Raw genomic sequence first — 5,469 nt, 5'->3', positions numbered from 1 at the left:
AAGAAGTAGCAGCAGCCATCACCACCGCCAGAAAAAGTAAGGCGAACAATGCCAGGCAATAACACCCCACAGGCCTGGCAGCTTACTAGTTACTTTGGTTAATTGTTCCAAAACAAAGAACAAAATCAGATGATTTATTATTTATATGAACGGCAAAACGAGGAGAAGTCGCGAGAGAAAAAAGAGTCCGATGCATTAAGTTGTTCTAAACATATTATTTGTTCTGAAATAAGCACTCTTATATACAAAGAAAGAGCTTCTAAATCAGGGTGTAATCATCGACTCAGAGAGGATCAAATGGCAAGAGGGAAGTTTTTTTTTTTTTTTTTTTGAACGGCAAAGAATCTGACGTGTAAACCCACTCTGCTCGGTTTGAGGTGCACAACCGGGATGTCAAGCCAATTACAAACTTGCTGTTCGGTTAGGTTTTAGTTTAGGAACCTGTTTATCCCAACCTCTACACACAACCCAATGGCCAACGCAAGATACCGATCAGATCTGTAAATTCTAATTTACCTTTAATAATTTCAACAGTCACAACTAATTAAAAGAAACAAAAGCAGCATCTCCATCATCATTGTCTAATCAAACATATCTCCCTCCCCGGAGCTTCATTCCTCTGAGCAAATTCACTAACTTTTTAGCCTAATTCATTTAGCGTTTGTTCGACTTATTTATAATGATAATCCTGTAACTGTTGACAAATCGTTGCACTACATGTAGTAAACTGGAACACAATTTTGTTATATAAAATCAAACGAAACATGAAACAGAAAAACTCAGAGGTTCAGATATGTTAATAATAATCAAAACAAAGAAGAACAAACCGCCATGGCTGCTTCAACGATAGAAGCCTCCAGAGATTACCTATAAAAACCCCACTTTCAACTCCATTTTTATAAACTTTTCTCTCCTCTACGCTACTTCTACACATTTTATAAAGAAAATATATCATGAATCTCTTCCGAGCCCCTTTCAGTTTTCCGTCTAGACCCGGCAACCAAACTTCATATCGCCCGAACACCACCCAACCACAACCGTCCTACAATTTCCAAGATATGGACCCGAATATAATGACGTACACGCAATTATTAAAAAGAGGGAAGGGCGGAGTCATCTTCGGCGGGTTTCGAAATGAAGCAAAATTTCGAAAAGATAAAACGTCGCCTACAAGGCATACTAGACCTCGGTCAAAGGCATTTGGAGACAATGCAAGAAACGCCGAAAACAAAAAATTTGTCACGCTACAAGAATCGAGCCAAATGGAGAAAGACATAGAATTTTTTTCTAAATCGATCGATCACCTCGAAGGAGACACGTTGATCCAAGCGCAAATGCGTCGGCAACAAATCCGTAACAAATACGAACTTTAGATTTTATGTTTTTTAGCATTTTGTCGGTTTTTTATTTTTAGTAATGTACTTTTTTTATTTAATGAAATATTATTAGTTTAAAAGAAAAACAAAAAGAAAATACTAATCGGGTAGTCACTAAATGATGCATTATTGGACATTATACCACTACGCCTATTTTAAACTAATGCCCGATAATGATTCAATGCTTACTGGACTACCACATGTCGCTTCATACCAATGGGAGGAATATTAATTTCAAGCTCCACTACACATAGTCTTTTCTTTTAAATGCAAGTAGTTTTACCTCTTAGTTAAGCTCATTTAATATATTTGTCTCTTGTTCAGAAAATAGCAAACGAAAGATGCAAGAAATTCTAAAATAAATCAAGGGACATGAAAGAATAGAAAAAGATCCCCAAAAAGCAGAGAACAAAAGGAACATATGAGGAATTTTAAGTCTTATTTTCTTAAACACTACCTAGAGTAGAAGGGAGTTTTGTAGGACCTTTAAGATTCTTTATTAAACATCTTCTAGTTTATACTATCTCCAAGAAGTATATGTGACAGGCTTTGTCATCATGATTTAGGGAGAAATTGTGGTCCCGCTCCATGGTATGAAGTTAGTGATGACAAACAAGCTACATACTTGGATAATTTTATACTTGATACGATTCATCAATATGTAAGTTCAACGAATGCTTAGGAGATATAGTCGAGTTAACCTCATTGGCGGACCCAAGCCCACCCCAAGGTGGGCGGGCGCACCCTCGGGGAAAAAAAATTTAGTACTAAGTTCCGTCGAAAATCCCGTCCGCACCCCTTGGAATTTTTCGTCCGCACCCCTTGGAATTTTTGGACCGCACCCTTGAAATTTTTCGTCCACACCCCTTAGGTAAAAAGTGTTATCAATTTATATTTTAAATTTTTTTTTAGTAAACTCTTATTTAAAAAAAAAAAATACTACCTAAATTATATAACTTTTAATACCTAACTAACTAAACCCAAATGCCCATACATTTACCCAGTTGTAATTCCTAACTAGTTAGCCCACTAAGTCTTAGCCCTTTAACCAAACCCAACAATTTAAAGCCCAAAACCTTTAGAAATTCTCTCCCGCACTCTCTCTTGCGTCCCTGCACTGCCAACGAACAACATCACCCAACGACAACAGTCCAGCAGCCGGCGACCACCGTAATCAGTCACCATACCACCGTCGTTTGACACCAAATCTAACCGGAATCCGAACACGGGTAAGTTTCTTTGTTATTTTGATGATTTTGGTTGATATTATAGGAGAAAAAGGGTAATAAAGTTGTTAAATAGATTTGAAATTTTGTGTGTTTTGACGCTGTTTATGGTTGTTTAGATGATTTTTAGGGTGATTATGTTGTTTATATATTTTTAGGGTGATTACAACTTACGTTATGATTTTTAGGGCTTGAGTAGTTGAAAATTAAAATTAAAATTGAAACATTATGTTATAGAGAGATGAACTTATGTTATATAGAGAAAGAATTGCTTAAGAAATTAGTTTTAGATGATGTTTTGGATAGATTTCAAAAAATGAAAACCTGTAGCGCGTCTACGTTTTAATTATGTTTGTAACAAGATTTGACATGTTTTTGATGATTATATAAATTTAGTTTGATGTTCGTTTGTTTTACATGACCCGACCCGACCCGATACGAACCGATTTTTTTTACTTATATACCTAGGGGCCTAAAATTTTTAAAAATTGTTCCCCACCCCTATGAAAAAATTCCTGGGTCTGCCACTTGTTAACCTCCCTCACATGAATACATTCAACATCACTCACTAGCCAAAACTTACAATTTCCCAAAAGATGTCATTGTTGGATATAAATGAACCAAACATTATGTCATACTAAGGGGGTGTTTAGGATATAAAAAACACAATCACTGAGCTTATCCTGGAATCATGCTAGTTGCCACCAAAGAATGATTAGGTTGCCCACAATAGACACTTATGTCTCGAAACATAGAGATCATATTGAAACCTAAGACTAAGCAATGCGTCCATAGACACTTATGTCACAGGCACACACTTCAGCCAGCAAGCAGCCGCATCCTCCCAAAGAATGGTTATAACACATACATTATTACCTTAAACATCAGGACACTCCCAACACTATAAACAAGAGTGACATATTGCAGAAATGGCTTCATTATTCGAGCTACAAATTTTGGATCAACTGCCGGTTATGCTTTTTGATCAATTAAGTACGTGTCTACACAAATAATCAAAGTTCGTTAATAGAATTAACCATCGAACATATTCCTCCATCTCAAAGTTATAATCTCACTCTATGAGATAGAGGATAGACTGCCATGACTGCAAACTCTGATAAAGCTGGGTAGCCCAAAAATGATCACAACAGTGTCAAAAACTCTTCAAATTCATACATCTTCACCAAGCAAAAGCATCACCCTTTTATTTGAGATTTGATCTACACTTGTTTGGGTAAAAACTTTAGATAAAACCAGTAATAAACAATATCATGGTGGTTGCTATCTACAAATGTTGATTTAAGATTCGATTTACACATGTTTAGGTAAAAACGTTGAGTAAAACCAATATCATATAATCCTAATCAAATTTTAAGTAATTCCCTAGACAGTTGAATTACGAATAGCAAGCAAAAAAACACTAATATAATGAAAAGATAAATTAAAACCTACAGGACATAAAAAACCAGATCCGTGAATAATCAAAAAAGATGGATAAATGTAAAAGTCAATCGTTAAAGAGATAATAGGGCTCAGATCTGTATAAAACAACCGGTACAGGATAAGACCTCCATGGCTGCAATAATCACAACCGTATCGACCGTCGGAAAATTGCCCCGCCAAGATTCGGAATATCTCAAGTACCGATTCACTCAGACGAATAGAAAGGCATCATCATTGCCCGTAATAAAGAGTTAAATGCCAAAATGGTCCCTATGGAGAACGTTTTTCTGTACAGGTACAGAAATCGCTAGGCTACATATCCTTTGATGTGTGTATGTATATATGTGTGTATTGTATTGTATATGTATAGATATAGGGATGTTTGGCTTAGCTTTTCAAAACAACTTATAATAAGTCATTAAAATCAGGCAGAAGGGCGGTTGAAAAGAGGGGGCAGAATCGAAAATCATAGGCAACGGAGAGGGATCAACCACCCTTGAGAAACATTCCTTCCCTCCATTGCCTCATTTCTTCATCGTCTGAGTATTTTTTTTGTTTGTTGCCCCCAAACCCTAAACTAAAGAAGATGATCGCCTTTTATAGTCCTTTGAGTAAACTTCGTTTTGCATCCCGTGGTTTGGTCGTTTTAATGGTTTTGCCTAATTCCTTTAAAAATGGTCATTTTACTCTAATAGTTTACCATGTTTTTTTTTTCATTTTGCTCACCGACCCTTAACTTAGTTAAATCATTCAACTAAGGATAAGGGTATTTCAGTAATTTTATATATAGGTAATTAATTATATATTAGTAATTCTTCCCATCTCTCCAAAACTTTTCTCTTCCTCTTAAATTAAGAGTTAATTTATGTAGGACCCATCACCTACCCACCCACTTCATCTTTCTCATTCTTCACCACCACCATCTCCACCTTTCACCACCACCACCATCTCCACCTTTCACCACCACCACCACCCTTCACTCTGAACTGCCGCACCCTTCCCTATTCTCAATCGAACGGAATTTGTTGTGAGGAATATCCCCAATTTTCAAACAAGAAACCCTAATTTTCAAACACAACTCCAGCCGCAACCAACAATAACACATTTTCTTCTTCTCTTTCTGTCTTAAACAACAACAATAACAAACTCTTTATTTCTTTACGATTCAGGCTCCTCAAACAACAATAAACATACTTGTTTCTACTCTTTCATTTCAAACAACGATGATATAGATCTATTATAAAGCGGCGATGATGATGATTATGAGGTGCGAAGGTTGGTGATGAAAATGGTGAAAGGTGATGGTTAGTGGTGGTTATTTAGGTTCAGGTTGGTTATACTACGTTGTGGTGTTGGTGTCGTTCACTGTAGGTGGTGGATCTGGTTGGCCGGGAAGGATGGTGGCAGTCGGGTTAGAGTTGGGT

At 36.6% G+C, this 5,469-nt stretch overlaps 1 long non-coding RNA gene across 1 annotated transcript; it reads right to left on the bottom strand.

Moving 5' to 3' along the window:
* Positions 1–3,283: 3,283 nt before the first annotated feature.
* Positions 3,284–4,612, bottom strand: LOC110940282. Its single transcript, XR_002592965.2, has 2 exons — positions 3,679–4,612; positions 3,284–3,603 (listed from the first exon to the last, which is right to left on the bottom strand). It is a non-coding gene; the product is annotated as an uncharacterized LOC110940282 (long non-coding RNA).
* Positions 4,613–5,469: the final 857 nt, after the last annotated feature.

The sequence above is a fragment of the Helianthus annuus genome, chromosome 5, assembly GCF_002127325.2.
Source record: "Helianthus annuus cultivar XRQ/B chromosome 5, HanXRQr2.0-SUNRISE, whole genome shotgun sequence".
NCBI lineage: Eukaryota > Viridiplantae > Streptophyta > Magnoliopsida > Asterales > Asteraceae > Helianthus > Helianthus annuus.
Note: the sequence above shows the minus strand (reverse complement) of the source record. Positions and strands in the feature narration are given on the sequence as shown.